At 47.4% G+C, this 17,967-nt stretch overlaps 8 non-coding genes across 8 annotated transcripts; 5 read left to right on the top strand and 3 right to left on the bottom strand.

Moving 5' to 3' along the window:
• Positions 1-786: 786 nt before the first annotated feature.
• trnas-uga (transfer RNA serine (anticodon UGA)) lies at positions 787-869 on the top strand. Its single transcript has one exon. It is a non-coding gene; the product is annotated as a tRNA-Ser (tRNA).
• Positions 870-1,188: 319 nt separating this feature from the next.
• On the bottom strand, positions 1,189-1,278 carry trnar-ucg (transfer RNA arginine (anticodon UCG)). The gene is given in 2 exon segments: positions 1,189-1,224; positions 1,242-1,278. It is a non-coding gene; the product is annotated as a tRNA-Arg (tRNA).
• Positions 1,279-6,179: 4,901 nt separating this feature from the next.
• On the bottom strand, positions 6,180-6,253 carry trnai-aau (transfer RNA isoleucine (anticodon AAU)). The gene has a single exon. It is a non-coding gene; the product is annotated as a tRNA-Ile (tRNA).
• A 2,507-nt stretch (positions 6,254-8,760) lies between these two features.
• trnai-aau (transfer RNA isoleucine (anticodon AAU)) lies at positions 8,761-8,834 on the top strand. Its single transcript has one exon. It is a non-coding gene; the product is annotated as a tRNA-Ile (tRNA).
• A 551-nt stretch (positions 8,835-9,385) lies between these two features.
• On the bottom strand, positions 9,386-9,467 carry trnas-cga (transfer RNA serine (anticodon CGA)). Its single transcript has one exon. It is a non-coding gene; the product is annotated as a tRNA-Ser (tRNA).
• Positions 9,468-12,475: 3,008 nt separating this feature from the next.
• trnar-ucu (transfer RNA arginine (anticodon UCU)) lies at positions 12,476-12,569 on the top strand. The gene is made up of 2 exons: positions 12,476-12,512; positions 12,534-12,569. It is a non-coding gene; the product is annotated as a tRNA-Arg (tRNA).
• Positions 12,570-14,979: 2,410 nt separating this feature from the next.
• trnai-aau (transfer RNA isoleucine (anticodon AAU)) lies at positions 14,980-15,053 on the top strand. Its single transcript has one exon. It is a non-coding gene; the product is annotated as a tRNA-Ile (tRNA).
• Positions 15,054-15,383: 330 nt separating this feature from the next.
• Positions 15,384-15,454, top strand: trnag-gcc (transfer RNA glycine (anticodon GCC)). Its single transcript has one exon. It is a non-coding gene; the product is annotated as a tRNA-Gly (tRNA).
• Positions 15,455-17,967: the final 2,513 nt, after the last annotated feature.

The following is a 17,967-nucleotide window of genomic DNA, read 5'->3' as shown; positions in this document are numbered from 1 at the left end:
TCACCACAGTACAGGAAAGATGTTATTGCACTAGAGAGGGTACCGAGGAGATTTACTAGGATGTTGCCAGGACTGGAAAATTTTAGCTGTAAGTAAAGATTGGATAGGGTTGGGTTGTTATCTTTGGAGCAGAGGAGGTGGAGTGGAGACATAATTGAGGTGCATAAAATTCTGAGGGGCCAAGATATAGTGGATAGGAAGGACCTATTTCCCTTAGCAGAAATGTCAATGATCAGGGGCGTAGATTTAAAGTAACTGGTAAAATGATTAAAGAGGAGTTGACAAGAACCATTTTCACACAGAGAGTGGAGCGGATCTGGAAGTCACTACCGATCACATTAATAGAAAGCACTATGGACATGTACTTGAAGTGCTGCAACCTACAGGGCTACGGACCCAGAGCTGGAAAGTGGGATTAGGCAAAATATCTCTTTTTCGTCCGGCAAAGACACGATGGGCCGAATGTCCTCCTTCTCTGGCGTAAATTTCTGTATTTCTATGATCACTGCCCTTAATCTTCAATATTCCAGGGAATACAAGCCTAGATTATGTGATCTCTGCTCATAGCCTAACCCTTGGAGCCCTGGTAACACACTCGTGAATCTGCACCGCACATCCTCCAAGGTCAATATATCCTTTCTAAGGTGCAGTGCGCAGAACTGTACACAGTGACTTAACCAGGCCTCTGTGCAGCTGTCACACAACTTGCTTCCATTTATATTGTGCAGGGAAGTTGTCTAATAGTTTGCATAGGTCATTTCACTGTTGAAAAGTTACATTTGCACAGCTGCGATGGCCGAGTGGTTAAGGCGTTGGACTTGAAATCCAATGGGGTTTCCCCGCGCAGAGTTCGAACCCTGCTTGCAGCGATTCTACTGCAAATTCTTTATTTTATTTCATCGGTTCCCTGTGGAGATCACTGGCCCCGAAACTGATTAGAATTCCCTCCACTGCACGTTATGACACTGATTAACCCAAAGCTGTTGTTCCAATTGGAAACACTAATTTGTCATCAATTAGAAATTGTGGATTTGTTTGAAACTATTTGCAAAGATCAGTGAGAAATTTACACATAAGACAGCACGTAAAAATTCCATTTAATAAAGAACCCTGCAATGTTTGGAAGGAAAAGAGTGGAAACGCGGTTTGGTTTTCTAAAGTTGAACACGAATTAAAAAGTGTGTAAAACGACCGCGGCAGGACTCGAACCTGCAATCTTCTGATAGCATTCAGAATTTACACCGAAGTCAGACGCCTTACCCATTAGGCCACGCGGCCACACAAAAGTAGACTCAACAAATCCTAATAATGAGTGATTAAACGCCGTTACTGTGTTCATTTCATTAACAAAAGAGAATACTGGAAACACTCAGCAGGTCAGGCAGCATCGAGGGAGGGAGAAACAGAGTTAACCTTTCAGGTCGAACCCTTCGTCAGAACTGGAAAAAGTTAGGGAAGAGGGATTTTTAAGCAGGGGTGGGTGGAGGCGAGGTAAGAACAAAGGAAATGTCTGTGATAGAATGGACGGCAGGAGAGATTGACTTACAAAAGGGATGATGGTGCAAGGCAAAAGTAGAGGTTTTAGGACAAGTTAACGAACAAAAGATGGCTCAAGATGAGGTGTGAATGATTATGGCAGAAACATTAACAACTGTCATGTGAGGAAAAAGGAGAACAAATTAAAAAAATTAAAGAAATACAGGGGCCAATTTATAGCCTGAAATTGTTGAACTCGGTGTTTCAGTCCAGAAGGCGGTAAAGTGCCTAATAGAAAGATGAGGTGCTGTTCCTCGAGCTTACGTAGAGCTTCATTGGAACAGTGCAACAGGCCAAGGAAGGAGAGATCAGAGAGGGAGTGGAGCAGATAATTATAGTGACAGGTGACCGGAAGCTCTGGGTCACACTTGCCGACTGTTCTGCAAGGCGGTCACCCAATCTGCATTTGGTGTCACAATGTAGATTCAGCGAATACAGTAACTAAATTGTAAGAAGTACAGGTAATCGCTGATTCACCTGGAAGGAGTGTTTGGTGTCCTGGGCGATGGGAAGGAAGGAGTTAAAAGGGCAGGTGTTGCTTCTCCTGCACTTGCATGGGATGGTGCCGGGCAAAGGAGAAGGGGTGTTGGGGTGATAGAGGAGTGGACCAGGCTGTCATGGAGAGAGCGGTCCCTTCGAAATGCTGAAAGGGAGGAGGGGAAGATGTGTTTGGTGGTGGGATCATGCTGGTGGTGGTGGAAAAGGCGCAGGATGATCCGTTGAATGTGGAGGCGGGTGGGGTGAAAGGTGAGGACAAGGGGGGAACACTATTATGTTTCTGGGAGTGAGCGGAAGGGGTGAGAGCAGTCGTGCGGGAAATGGAACAGACTCGGTCGAGTGTCATATCAACCATGGTAGAGGGGGATCCTCAGTTGAGGAAAATGGAAGACATACCGGAAGCACTGGTATGGAAGGTGGCCTCATCAGAACAGATGCAACAGAGACAGAGAAAGTGGGAGAATGGAATAGAATGGAATGGATAAATCCCCAGGGACTGATAATCTACATCCTAGTGTACTTAAGGAAGTGGCCCTAGAAATAGTAGATGCATTGCTGGTCATCTTCCAAAATTCGATAGACTCTGGAACAGTTCCCATGGATTGGAGGGTAGCTAATGTTACCCCACTATTCAAAAAAGGTGGCAGAGAGAAAACGGGGAATTATAGACCGGTAAGCCTGACATCGGTAGTGGGGGAAATGCTATGTGGATGTGGTGTATTTGGACATTCAGAATGCTTTTGAGAAGGTCCCGCACAAGAGATTAGCGTGTAAAGTTAAGGCACATGGGATTGGGGGCAAGGTACTGACTTGGATAGATAACTGGTTGGCAGACAGGAAGCAAAGAGTTGGAATAAACGTGTCTTTTTCCGAGTGGCAGGCAGTGACTAGTGGGGTATCGCAGGGATTGGTGCTAGGACCCCAGTTATTCACAATATATAATAATGATCTAGATGAGGGAACTAGATGTAATATCTCCAAGTTTACAGATGACACAAAGTTGGGTGGGCATGTGTGCTGTGAGGAGGATGCCGAGAAACTCCAGTATGATTTGGACAGGTTGGGTGATTGGGAAGAAGCATGTCCGATGCAGTATAATGTGGATAAATGCGAGGTTGTCCACTTTGGTGGCAAAAACAGGAAGGCAGATTATTATCTGAACGTCAATAGATTGGGAGAAGGGGAAGTGCAACTAGACCTGGGTGTCCTTGTGCACTAGTCGCTGAAGGTAAGCATGCAGGTGCAGCAGGCGGTTAAGAAGGCAAATGGTATGTTGGCCTTTGTAGCGAGAGGGTTCGAGTACAGGAGCAAGGATGTCTTGCTGCAGTTGTACAGGGCCTTGGTGAGACCACATCTTGAGCATTGTGTGCAGTTTTGTGCACCTTATCTGAGGAAGGATGTTCTTGCCATGGAGTGAGAGCAGCGAAGATTCACCAGACTGATACCTGAGATGGCAGGAATGACATATGAGGAGAGATTGGGTCTTATACTCGCTGGAGTTTAGAAGAATGAGAGGTGATCTCATTGATACTTATAAAATACTAACAAGACTAGACAGACTAGATGCAGTAAGGATGTTCCCGATGGCCGGGGATTCCAGAACCAGGGGTCACAGCCTAAGGATAAGGGGTAAGCCACTTAGGACAGAGATGAGGAGGAATTACTTCATCCAGAGAGTGGTGAACCTGTGGAATTCTCTACCACAGAAGTCAGTGGAGGCAAATTCATTAAATATATTCAAGAAGGAGTTAGATATATTTCTTAAGGCTAAAGGGATCAAGGGATATGGGGAGAAGGCAGGGACAGGGTACTGAATTTGGATGATCAGCCATGATCTCATTGAATGGTGGAGCAGGCTCGAGGGGCTGAATGGCCTACTCCTGCTCCTACCTTCTATGTCTCTATGTCTCTATGTTTCTATGAGCCCTTACAGCAAGTGTGGTGGGAGGAAGTGTGTTCCAGGTAGCTGTGGGAGTCAGTGGGCTTATAGTGGATGTTGGTCGATAGCCTATCCCCAGAAATGGAGACAGAGAAGTCGAGGAAGGGAAGGGAAGATTCGGAGATGGACCATGTGAAGGTGAGGGAAGGGTGGAAATTGGAGGCAAAGTGAAAGAAATTATCTAGTTCAGGGCGAGAGCAGGAAACAGCACCAATACAATCATCGATGTACCGGAAAAAGAGGTGAGGAAGGGGACCTGAGTAGGACTTGAACAAAGAATGTTCCACATATCCCACAAAAAGGCAGGCATAGCTAGGGCCCATGCAGGTACCTATAGCAACACCTTTAATTTGGAGGAAGTGAGTGGAATCAAAGGAGAAGTTGTACAATGTGAGAACAAGTGCAGCCAGGCGGACGAAGGCGGTGGTGGATGGGGACTGGTGAGGCCTCTGTTCAAGGAAGAAGTGGAGCCGCTTAAGGCTGTTCTGGTGGTGGATGGAGGTGTAGAGGGAATGGACATCCAGAGTGGGAAGGAGACGTTTGGGGCCAGGAAACTATAAACTGTTAAAGTACGGAGGGTGTTGGAAGAGTCGCGCATGTAGGTGGTCAGGGACTGGACAAGTCGAGAAAAAATAGAGTGAAGATAGGAAGAAATCAGTTCTGTGGAGCAAGAACAGGCTGCAACAATTGGTCAACCAGGGCAGTCCTGTTTGTGGATCTTGGGAAGGATGTAGAAGAGGGCAGTGCAGTGTTGAGGAACTGAGAGATTGGCGGCCTTGGGGGGAAGATCTCCAGAGGAGATGAGGTCAGTGACAGTCTTGGAAACAACTGCTTGATGTTCAGTAGTGGGGTCATGGTCCAGGGGGAGGTAGGAGGAGCTGTCAGTGAGTTGCCGTTCAGCCTCTGGATGGTAGAGGACGGTTCTCCAAACAACAACAGCACCACCTTTGTCAGCAGGTTTAATGACAATGTTAGGGTTGTATCGGAGAGAACGGAGTGCTGCAAGTTCAGAGGGAGTTAGGTTGGAGTGGGTGAGGGGAGCAGGGAACTGGAGATCGCCGATGTCATTTCAGTCTCATTCTATGCACTCCAAACCAACAGAGAGAGTAGACAATGGTAATGCAGTAGATGTAATTTATCTGGATTTTCAGAAGGCCTTCGATAATGTACCTCATAATAGACTGATGAACAAGGTCATAGAATCCGGAGTCAGGCGAGAAGTAGCAGACTGTATTGCTGGCTGGCTTAAGGAGAGAAGGCAGATAGTCCGACTACCGGGTAGCTTATTCACAGTGGCAGAAGGTGGGTAGTGGTGTTCCACAAGTATCAGAGCTGGAGCCACTGCTGTTCGCAATTTATATTAACGATTTAGACTTAGTAATCAGAAACACAATTTATAAATTTGCAGATGACACCAAATTGGGGGGGATAGTCAATACTGGGGAGGACTGCAACAAGTTACAGGAGGACATTAATAAACTTGCAGAATGGGCATAGCATTGGCAAATGAATTTGAACACAAATAAGTGTGACATATTTAATTATGCTAGGAAGAATAGGGAGGTTACTTTAAAAGATCTTTAAAATTATGAAAGGTTTTGATAGAGTGGATACAGAGAGAATGATTCCACTTGTGGGGAAGAGCATAACTAGAGGCCATCAATATAAGATAGTCAGCAAGAAATCCAATCGGGAATTCAGCAGAAACATCTTTACCCAGAGAGTGGTGAGAATGTGGAACTCGCTACCACAGGGAGTGGTTGAAGCGAATAGTTTAGATGCATTTTAGAGGAGGCTAGGTAAGCAAATGTGGGAGAAGTGAATAGAGGGTTATGCTGATAGATTTAGATGAGGAAAGACTGGAGGAGGCTCGAGTGAAGCATAAAAGGCGGCATGGACTGGTTGGACCGAACGGTCTGTTTCTGGCGGTATGTTAATAATGAGTGATTAAACCCCGGGATTGTATTTATTTCAGTTCTATTCTTTGCACTCCAAACCAATCAGCAGCTGTGAACCGTTCACTGATTGAAATACGAGAAGTCCCGATGGATCTGGAATTGTTCATTTAATGTTGGAAACGCTCCGCAGGTCATAACTCAGGATTTCCAGCTTTGCTTCAAAGTATTGCAGGTCCCGTGTGAGTTTCCATCCAAACTTTTCAACAAATAACAAAATCAAGAAACTACCCTCTCTACCAAAAATCAAATGACCCGTACGGGGATCGAACCCGCGACCTTGGCGTTATTAGCACCACGCTCTAACCAACTGAGCTAACCGGCCATCGGGTTTTGTTCATGTGTATAAGCTTATATTTTCGAGACTCTAGCTGACGATTTCCTGCATTAATCTTTCAGCACACACCTGCAGTTGTCAATCATACACTATCCTATCGGCAAATACTGTACATATGGCACTGTGTGCCACACATGACAACAGCCTACACAAGTGCCAGGCAATGGCCAGCTCCAACAAGTGAAAGTCTAATCACCGCCCCTTCACATTCAACAGCATGACCATCACCGAATCCGCCACCATTACCAACAACAACTTTCATTTATATAGCACCATTAACGTAGTAAAACGTCCCAAGGCGCTGCACAGGAGTATTTTCAGACAAAACATTTGACACCAATCCACATAAGGAGAAATTCAGGCAGGTGACCAAAAGCTTGGTCAAAGAGATAGGTTATAAGGAGCATCTTAAAGGAGGAAAGAGAGGTGGACAGGTTTAGGCAGGGAATTCCAAAGCTTAGGGCAACAGAGGGCAGAATCAGAGGAGCGCAGATATCTCAGGGGGTTGTGGGGTTGAAGGAGATTACAGAGCTAGGGAGGGGCGAGGCCATGGAGGGAATAGAAAAGCAAAATATGATTAAAATGGAGAGAGACTACAGAATGCTGCAGTTAAGAGGGATCTGGGTGTCCTCGTACATGAAACACAAAAAGTTAGCATGCAGTAATTAAGTAGGCAAATGGAAGGTTGGCCTTTATTGCAAGGGGCATGGAGTATAAAAGTAGGGAAGTCTTGCTACAACTGTACAGGTGAGGCCACGCCTAGAGTACTGCATACATTTTTGTTCTCCTTATTTAAGGAGGGATATACTTGCATTGGAGACAGTTCAGAGAAGGTTCTCTAGGTTGATTCCTGGGATGAAGGGATTGTCTTATGAGGAAAGGTTGAGCAGGTTGGGCCTATACTCATTGGGGGTTAGAAGAATGAGAGGTGATCTTATTGGAACATATCAGATTCTGAGGGGGGATTGACAGGGTAGATGCTGAGAGGCTGTTTTCCCTCATGGGGGAATCTAGAATCAGGTGGCATAGTTTCAGAATAAGGATTTGTCCATTTAAGACGCAGATGAGGAGGAATTTCTTCTCTCAGAGGGTTGTGAATCTTTGGAATTATCTACCCCAGAGAGCTGTGGAGCCTGAATCATTGATTATATTCAAGGCTGAGATAGACAGATTGTTGAACTATCGGAGAGTCAAGGGTTAAGGGGGAACAGGCAGAAAAGTGGAGTTGAGGCCAAGATCAGATCAGCCATGACCTTATTGAATGGTGGAGCAGGCTCGAGGGGCCGAATGGCCTACTCCTGCTCCTATTTCTTATGTTCTTATAAGGGCAGCAGGTGCATGGGAACCCCATCACCTCCAAGTTCCCCTCCAAGTTACACAACATCCCGACGTGAAAATATATCACCATAACTTCATCGTCGCTCGGTCGAAATCCTGGAAATCCCTCCCTAACAGTACTATTGGAGGACCTTCACCACATTGACTGCAGCGGGTCAAGAGGGCTTCTCACTACCACCTTCTCAAGGGCAATTAGGGATGGGCAATTAATGCTGGCCTTGCCAGCGATGCACAAGTCCTAGGAACAAATTAAATTAAATTAAAATCGTCACGGCTGGATGTGGCAGGATTGCAGAGCTTTGATCTGATCCGTTGGTTGTTGGATCGCTTCGCTCTGTCTACACATGCTGTTTCCATAGCTTAGCATGTGTGTAGTCCTGAGTTGTAGCTTCATGAGGTTGGCAGCTCATTTTCAGTACGCCTGGTGCTGCTCCTGAAATGCTCTCCTACACTCCTCATTGAACTAGGGTTGGTCCCCTGTCTTGATGCTAATGGTAGGGTGAGGGATATGCCGGTCCATAAGGTTACAGATTGTGGTGGAATACAATTCCAAAACTGAGGCCCCCTCTGCCCTCTCGGGTGGACATAAACGATCCCATGGCACTATTGGAAGAAGAGCAGGGGGTGGTGAGGTTTACCCCGGTGTCCTGTAGCCAATATTTATCCTCAAATCAACATCACTAAAACAGGTGATCCTCGATTATCACATTGTGGGAGCTTGCTGTGCACAAATTGGCTGCTGCTGTTTTTCCTACATTACAACAGTGACTACAACTACAACTACAACTACATTGCCTGTAAAGCGCTTTGAGACGTCCTCAGGTGAAAGGCGCTGTAGAAATCAGAGTCTTTCTTTTACAGCCTTCGAAGTCACAGAATCACAGAAACCCCACAGTGCAGATAGAGGCCATTTCGGCCCATCGAGCCTGCACCGACACATATCCCACCCGATCCCCGTAACCCCTGCACCAACACATATCCCACCCTATCCCCGTAACCCCACGTATTTAATCCACCTAACACGAAGGGTTAATTTATCATAGCCAAACAACCTAACCCGCACATCTTTGGACTGTGGGAGGAAACCGGAGCACTGACAACTGACAAAAACCAAAAATCAACATAAATTGAATTTAACAGCAAAAGGAGTTAAAGCAGGCCGGTTAGCTCAGTAGGTTAGAGCGTGGTGCTAATAACGCCAAGGTCGCGGGTTCGATCCCCGTACGGGCCATTTACTTTTTGATGCTGTGGGTAGTTTCTTAATTTTGCTATTTGCTGAAAAGATTGGAGCTGTCATACATTGAAGCAAAGCTACAAAACCTTAGTTCTGCCGAGAACTCAAGGAACTGGAAGGTTGACCTTGTGTCTATCTGTCCACAGATGGCGCTGATGGATAAGGCGTCAGACCTCGGTATTAATTTTGAGGTTATCAGAATATTGCAGGTTCGAGTCCTGCCACGGTCTTTTTACACACTTTTTAATTCGTGTTCAGTTTTATAAAACCAAACCGTGTTCCCACTTAGTAGCTGAAGGTGATTCCCTACCAAACACTGCAGGGCTCTTTATTAATTAGTATTTTTGATGCTGCTTTGTCTGTGTATTGCTCACTAGTTCCCAACAAATCCACAATATCTAATTGATGCCGATAAATTATTAGTGTTTCAATTGGAACGTTGGGTTAATCAGTGTAATAAAGTGCAGTGGAGGGAATTCTGATCAATTTCGGGGCCAGTGATCGCCACAGGGAGCCGATGAAATAAAATAAAGAAATTGCATCAAAGTCGCTGCGAGCAGGGTTCGAACCTGCGCGGGGAAACCCCATTGGATTTCGAGTCCAACGCCTTAACCACTCGGCCATCGCAGCTGCACGTTAACAGTGAGAAAATGCTTCCTACTGTGAGTGAGTCAGGAACTAGCTCAGAGAAGACAGGTCATAAATACTCACCGATAAATCCAGCAGGGAATTCAGGATTAACTTCTTTGGCCAAAGAGCGCTGAGAATGCAGTAGTTCAGGCGAATACTACAGATGCATTTGAGAGGAAGGGAGAAAGGAATAGAAGGATATGCTGATAGGGTTTTTTTAATTCGTTTATGGGATGTGGGTGCTCTGGCAAGGCCAGCATTAAATGCCCATCCCTAATTGCCCCTTGAGAAGGTGGTGGTGAGCCGCCTTCTTGAACCGCTGCAGTCCGTGTGGTGAAGGTGCTCCCACAGTGCTGTTAGGGAGGGAGTTCCAGGATTTTGACCCAGCGACGATGAAGGATCGGCAATATACTTCTAAGTCAGAATGGTGTGTGACTTGGAGGGGAACTTGGAGGTGGGGGTGTTCCCATGCGCCTGCTGCGCTTGTCCTTCTCGGTGGAAGAGGTTGCGTGTTTGTCAGGTGCTGCTGAAGAAGCCTTGGTGAGTTGCTGCAGTGCATCTTGTAGATGGTACGCACTGCAGCCACGGTGCGCTGGTGGTGGAGGGAGTGAATGTTTAAGGTGGTGGATGGGGTGCCAATCAAGCAGGCTGCATTGTCCTAGATGGTGTCGAACTTCTTGAGTGTTGTTGGAGCTGCACTCATCCAGGCAAGTGGAGAGTATTCCATCACACTCCTTACTTGTGCCTTGTAGATGCTAGAAAGGCTTTGGGGAGTCAGGAGGTGAGACACCCGACGCAGAATGCCTAGCCTCTGACCTTCTCTTGTTGTCACAGTATTTATGTTCAATGGTAACCCCCAGGATGTTGGTGGTCAGCTCATTTGTTCATGTTGGACCAAGGTTTTAATGAAGTCGGGAGCCGAGTGCTCTTGGCAGAACCCAAGCCGGGCATCAATGAGCAGGTTATTGGTCAGTAAGTGCCACTTTACAGCACTGTGGATGAAACCTTCCATCACTTTGCTGATGATTGAGAGTAGAGAGTAGACTGATGGGGTGGTAATTGGCTGGATTGGATTTGTCCTGCTTTTTGTGGACAGGACATACCTGGGCAGTCTTCCACATTGTTGGATAGATGCCAGTGTTGTAGCTGTACTAGAACAGCTTGGCTGGAGCACAAGTCTTCAGAATGATAGCCGGGGTGTTGTCAGGGCCCAGAGCCATTGCTGTATCCAGTGTGCTCAGCCTTTTCTTGATATCACGTGGAGTGAATCGAATTGGCTGAAGACTGGCTTCTGTGATGGTGGGGACCTCAGGAGGAGGCTGATATGGATCAGGCCAGGTGGTCCGTCCAGCTTCATTTTTATTATTTTGTTTCATAGCGGTTTGTTACAACTGAGTGGCTTGCTAGGCCATTTCAGAGGGCAGTTAAGAATCAACCACATTGCTATGGGACTGGAGTCACACAAAGGCCAGACCATGTAAGGACGGCAGATTTCTTTCCCTGAAAGACATTAGTGAACCAGATGGGTTTTTACGACAATCCGATAGTTTCATGGTTACCATTACTGATTCTAGTTTTATTTGGGGGGTGAGGAGAAATAGAGAAGGAGGAGCCTCGTGTGGAGACCAGTTCGTGCAAATGGACTGTTTCTGTGGGGCAGACTCTATAATATTATGTAACACCCGTTTTAATCAGACACAGAATGATCCGGGACTGACAGCACATCCCTTTTAAACAGACACAGAATGACCAGGGACCTACAGCACATCCCTTTTAAACAGACACAGAATGATCCGGGACTGACAGCACATCCCTTTTAAACAGACACAGAATGATCCGGGACTGAGAGCACATCCCTTTTAAACAGACACAGAATGACCAGGGACTTACAGCACATCCCTTTTAAACAGACACAGAATGATCCGGGACTGACAGCACATCCCTTTTAAACAGACCCAGAATGACCAGGGACTGACAGCACATCCCTTTTAAACAGATACAGAATGACCAGGGACTTACAGCACATCCCTTTTAAACAGACACAGAATGATCCGGGACTGACAGCACATCCCTTTTAAACAGACACAGAATGATCCGGGACTGACAGCACATCCCTTTTAAACAGACCCAGAATGACCAGGGACTGACAGCACATCCCTTTTAAACAGATACAGAATGACCAGGGACTGACAGCACATCCCTTTTAAACAGACACAGAATGATCCGGGACTGACAGCACATCCCTTTTAAACAGACTCAGAATGACCCGGGACTGACAGCACATCCCTTTTAAACAGACACAGAGTGATCCTGGACTGATAGTACATCCCTTTTAAACAGACACAGAATACTCCGGGACTGACAGCACATCCCTTTTAAACAGACTCAGAATGACCCGGGACTGACTGCACATCCCTTTTAAACAGACACAGAGTGATCCTGGACTGACAGCACATCCCTTTTAAACAGTCACAGGATAATCCGGGACTGAAAGCATGTCCCTTTTAAACAGACACAGAATGACCCGGGACTGACAGCACATCCCTTTTAAACAGACACAGAATAATCCGGGACTGACAGCACATCCCTTTTAAACAGACACAGGATAATCCGGGACTGAAAGCATGTCCCTTTTCAACAGACACAGAATGACCCGGGACTGACAGCACATCCCTTTTAAACAGACACAGAATAATCCGGGACTGACAGCATGTCCCTTTTAAACAGACACAGAATAAACCGGGACTGACAGCATGTCCCTTTTAAACAGACACAGAATAAACCGGGACTGACAGCATGTCCCTTTTAAACAGACACAGAATGATCCGGGACTGACAGCATGTCCCTATTAAACAGACACAGAATGATCCGGGACTGAAAGTAGACCCCTTTTAAACAGTCATGGAATGCTGCCTGACCTGCAGAGTGTTTCCAGCATTTCATCTTTTTATATTTCAGATTTCCAGCATCAGCACTATTTTGCTTTTGTAATAGAATTTTACGTAATTGGCTCTGTGGCGCAATGGATAGCGCATTGGACTTCTAGTTGGTATAGCAGATTAAGGCATTCAAAGGTTGTGGGTTCGAGTCCCACCAGAGTCGGATTTTGGGTCAGGGTTCGGTGGTTCCTCCACTGACGGTACATTTTGCAGTAAATCGGTAATTCAGAGAAGGGAAACTACCGCCCCGACACTTTCCATCTGAGTACTCTCAACCCCTGAGTCAGTTACACAGGAGCAGGAGGAGGCCATTCAGTCCCATGGCCGTTTTACATAGGAACAGGAGGAGACCATTCAGTCCCATGACCCTTTTACACAGGAACAGGAGGAGGCCATTCAGCCCCTTTAGCCTGTTATACAGGAACAGGAGGAGGCCATTCAGCCCCTCGAGCCTGTTACACAGGGACAAGAGGAGGCCTTTAACGCCTCGAGCCTGTTGCATTGGACAGGAGGAAGCCGTTCAGCGATACAAGATCTGTACAAGAACAGTAGAACTCCATTCAGCCCCTCGAACCTGTTACATAGGATGAAGAGGAGGCAAATCAGACCCATGATCCAGTTATAAAGGAACAGGAGAAGGCAATTCAGACCAACGAGTCTGTTATAAAGGAACAGGAGGAGGCAATTCAGACCCACGAGTCTGTTTCACAGGAACAGCAGGAGGCCATTAACCCCTCAAACCTGCCACACATGAACAGGAGGAGGACATTCAGTCCCTCAAGCCTGCTACACTGGAACAGGAGGAGGCAATTCAGACGCATGAGTCTGTTATACGGGAACAGGAGGAGGCCATTCAGCCCCTCAAGCCTGTTATACATGAACAGGAGGAGGCCATTCAGCCCCTCGAGCCTGTTATACATGCACAGGAGGATGCCATTCAGCCCCTCGAGCCTGTTGCACAGTAACAGGAGGAGGCCATTCAGCCCCTCAAGCCTGTTACACAGGAACAAGAGGAGACAATTCAGACACACGAGCCTGTTATACAGGAACAGGAGGAGGCTATTCAGCCTGTCGAGCGTGTTATACAGGAAAAGGAGGAAGCCATTCAGCCCCTCAAGCCTGTTAGACAGGAACAGGAGGAGGCCATTCAGCCCATCGAGCCGGTTACACAGGAATAGGAGGAGGCCATTCAGCCCCTCAAGCCCGTTATACATGAACAGGAGGAGGCCATTCAGCCCCTCGAGCCTGTTATACATGCACAGGAGGATGCCATTCAGCCCCTTGAGCCTGTTACACAGGAACAGGAGGAGGCCATTCAGCCCCTTGAGTCTGTTATACAGGAACAGGAGGAGGCCATTCAGCCCTTCGAGTCTGTTATAAAGGAACAGGAGGAGGCCAATCAGCTCCTCGGGTATGTTACACATAAACAGGAAGAGGCCATTCAGCCCATCGAGCCTATCATACAGGAACAGGAGGAGGCCATTCAGCCCCTCGAGCCTGTTATGCAGGAACAGGAGGAGGCTATTCAGCCTGTTAAGCCTGTTATGCAGGAAAAGGAGGAAGCCATTCAGCCCTCAAGCCTGTTACACAGGAACAGGAGGAGGCCATTCAGCCCCTTGAGTCTGTTACACATAAATAGGAAGAGGCCATTCAGCCCATCGAGCCTATCATACAGGAACAGGAGGAGGCCATTCAGCCCCTCGAGCCTGTTATGCAGGAACAGGAGGAGGCTATTCAGCCTGTTAAGCCTGTTATGCTGGAAAAGGAGGAAGCCATTCAGCCCCTCAAGCCTGTTACACAGGAACAGGAGGAGGCCATTCAGCCCCTCGAGTCTGTTACACATAAACAGGAAGAGGCCATTCAGCCCCACAAGCCTGTTATACAGGAACTGGAGGAGGCCAATCAGCCCCTCGAGTCTGTATCACTGGAACAGGAGGAGGCCATTCAGCCCCTCGAGCCTGTTATGCAGGAACAGGAGGAGGCCATTCAGCCCCTCGAGCCTGTTATGCAGGAACAGGAGGAGGCTATTCAGCCTGTTAAGCCTGTTATGCAGGAAAAGGAGGAAGCCATTCAGCCCCTCAAGCCTGTTACACAGGAACATCATGGGCAAGGAAACCTCCTGCTGATTACCACCTACCACCCTCCCTCAGCTGATGAATCAGTACTCCTCCATGTTGAACACCACTTGGAAGAAGCACTGAAGGCAGCAAGGGCACAGAATGTACTCTGGGTGGGGGGCCTCAATGCCCATCACCAAGAGTGGCTCGGTAGCAGCACTACTGACCGAGTTGTTCGAGTCCTGAAGGATATGGCTGCCAGTCTGGGCCTGCGGCAGGTGGTGAGGGAACCAACACGAGGGGAAAACCTACTTGACCTCCTCCTGACCAATCTACCTGTCACAGATGCAAAACAGTTCAAAAAGTATTCATTGGCTGTAAAGCACTTTAGGATGTCCTGAGGTCGTGAAAGCCCTGTAGAAATGCAAGTCTTTCTTTTACAGCCTTCAAAGACAAAGTGACTTAGCTGGCAAAAACCAGAAACAGGGACGGTTCTATAGGTGAACCTTACAGATGGGCCGGTTAGCTCAGTTGGTTAGAGCGTGGTGCTAATAACGCCAACGTCGCGGGTTCGATCCCCGTACGGGCCATTTATTTTTCGAGGGAAGGTTAGTTTCTTAATTTTGTAATTTTTGAGCAGTTTAAAAGTTTAAAAAGTTTGGAAGGAAACTCACACGGGACCTACAAAGCTGCAAAATCTTAGTTCTACAGAGAGCTCATGGACCTGAAAGGTTAACCCTGTGTTTTTCTGTCCACAGATGTTCCCTGACCAGTGGAGTGTTTCCAACATTTAATGAACAATTTCAGATCCAGCATCTGCTGCATTTCGCTTTTTATTTTACCGCAGTGTCCTCGCTTCTATTAACAAAAGTCAAAAATAAATTGTAGCTACTGGAAAATGGGTTTTATTGTCACTGTCAGCATTGGTGGTTCAGGGGTAGAATTCTCGCCTGCCACGCGGGAGACCCGGGTTCGATTCCCGGCCAATGCAGGTTAAAATTTTTAACAATTTATTTCAGAGCAAACACATCACATGAAACATTAATAATAAATTAGCTGTTCCTGTGTAACTGGATCAAGGGAATGAATGGCCTCCACCTGTTCCTGTGTAACAGGCTTGAGGGGCTGAATGTCCTCCTGTTCCATTGTAACAGGCTCGAGGGGCTGAATGGCCTCCTGTTCCAGTGTAACAGGCTTGAGGGGCTGAATGGCCTCCTCCTCTTCCTGTGCAACATGCTCGAGGGGCTGAATGGCCTCCTCCTGTTCCTGTGTAACATGCTCGAGGGGCTGAATGGCCTCCTCCTGTGTAACAGGCTCGAGGGGCTGAATGGCCTCCTGTTCCAGTGTAACGGGCTCGAGGGACTGACTGGCCTCCTCCTGTTCCTGTTTGACAGGCTCAAGGGGCTGAATGGCCTGTTCCTGTTTGACAGGCTCGATGGGCTGAATGTCCTGTTCCTGTTCGACAGGCTCGAGGGGCTGAATGGCCTCCTCCTGTTCCGGTTTGACAGGCTCGAGGGGCTGAATGGCCTCCCCCTGTTCCTGTTCGACAGGCTCAAGGGGCTGAATGGTCTCCTCCTGTCCCGGTTTGACAGGCTCGAGGGGCTGAATGGCCTCCTCCTGTTCCGGTTTGACAGGCTCGAGGGGCTGAATGGACTTCTCCTGTTCCGGTTTGACAGGCTAGAGGGACTGAATGGCCTCCTCCTGTTCCGGTTTGACAGGCTCGAGGGGCTGACTGGCCTCCTCCTGTTCCTGTTCGACAGGCTCAAGGGGCTGAATGGCCTCCTCCTGTTCCGGTTTGACAGGCTCGAGGGGCTGAATGGCCTCCTCCTGTTCCTGTTCGACAGGCTCAAGGGGCTGAATGGCCTCCTCCTGTTCCTATTGAACCATGTTTCAGGCACTAATGTGGCTGATGTTCCGATTGTGCCCTCTGCTGTCCCGGCGCAGAAAGAAACACAGTGCCTGTGTATAAAACCCAAAGTCCTTGTACTTTCTTTCTTTCTTTGAATCTTTCTTTCATTTCTTCCTTTTCTGTGCCATATGCTCCTTATTCTATTGTTGCTTAGTGATATATGTGTTCATATTTGCCGGTTTCAGGATGTTCATTGCTTCTGCTGCTTTGAATTGTGTCGAAAAAGTGAACTGAATTTCTCCACCTGTGTGAAGCATCCTCGTGTTCGAAGCTGTTTTGGTTTCAATCAAACAAATGCACAGATTACTCGAACTCGCTGAGACTTTCCTGGCCAGCATTTGTTTCTTGCTTCCTTGCATTTGGAAAGGCCCAGGCTTCATCCCCGGCCTGTGCTGAGGGAGCTGACCTGAGCCTTGGCAGCGGTTACAATTGGTGTCTGTGGCCCTGTGTTAGGGAGAGGGTGAATGAGCCTGGCTTCTTGTCCACTCGCCCTGCTGGCTGTGGGCAATGGCTGAGCAGAGGACAAGTTGTGATGGGTTTCAGCAGGAGGGGAGAGGTGGAGAAGGGAAGTTGTAAAGATAAAGAAAGGGGCTCCCAGCTGTTACAGCTGCTGCTGCCCACAGTAGGCAGTTTGGACAGTGGGTTACCACAGCCCATGACACACACGAGCCAATCCAGCCTCCTCGTGGACTGCCTTCACTTACACTTCTCCTTTTTAAGATGAAACTGTCATTTCATTCATGTGATGTCTAAACCACATCCCCTCTGATTATCATTTCAAAACCATTGCACTTACAGTCTCAGCTCAACATCGGCAAACCCCAGCAGCAAGCAGGTGAGATTTACAATCTCTTAATGATCAATGATATTTCACTGGAACGTGTCAAATCAGTGCTATGTTGTTAAAGTCAACACAGGATGTCAAGGTCTTAGAGAGGGTGCAGAGGAGATTTACCAGAATGGTACCAGGGATGAGGGAATTCAATTATGTGGAGAGACTGGAGAAGCTGGGATTGTTCTCCTTAGAGCAGAGAGGGTTAAGAGGAGATTTGATAGAGATGTTCAAAATTATGAATAGTTTTGATAGCATAAATAAGAAGAAAGTGTTTCCACTGGCAGAAGTTTCGGTAACCAGAGGACGCAGATTTATGGTGATTGGCAAAAGAACCAGAGGTGACATGAGGAAACATTTTTTTTAAGCAGCAAGTTGTTGTGATCTGGAATGCGCTGCCTGAAAGGGCGGTGGAAGCAGATTCAATAGTGACTTTCAAAAGGCAGTTGAATAAATACTTGAAGGAAAAACATTACAGGGCTATGGGGAAAGGGCAGGTGAATGAAATTAATTGCAGAGCTCTTTCAAAGTGCTGGCGCAGGGCTATGGGGAGAGAGTGGGGCACTGGGATTTATTTGGGATTGATACAGGTCTATGGGGTGTGAGTGGGGCAGTGTGATTAGTTTGGGATTGATTCACGGCTATGGGGTGAGAGCGGGGCAGTGGGATTAGTTTGTGATTGATACAGGTCTATGGGGTGTGAGCGGGGCAGTGTGATTAGTTTGGGATTGATTCAGGGCTATGGGGTGAGAGCGGGGCAGTG

This window comes from Somniosus microcephalus, unplaced genomic scaffold (assembly GCF_052327205.1).
Source record: "Somniosus microcephalus isolate GS21.2 unplaced genomic scaffold, FLI_Smic_1.0 unresolved_chr8, whole genome shotgun sequence".
NCBI lineage: Eukaryota > Metazoa > Chordata > Chondrichthyes > Squaliformes > Somniosidae > Somniosus > Somniosus microcephalus.
This window is presented reverse-complemented; position numbering and strand designations above follow the sequence as displayed.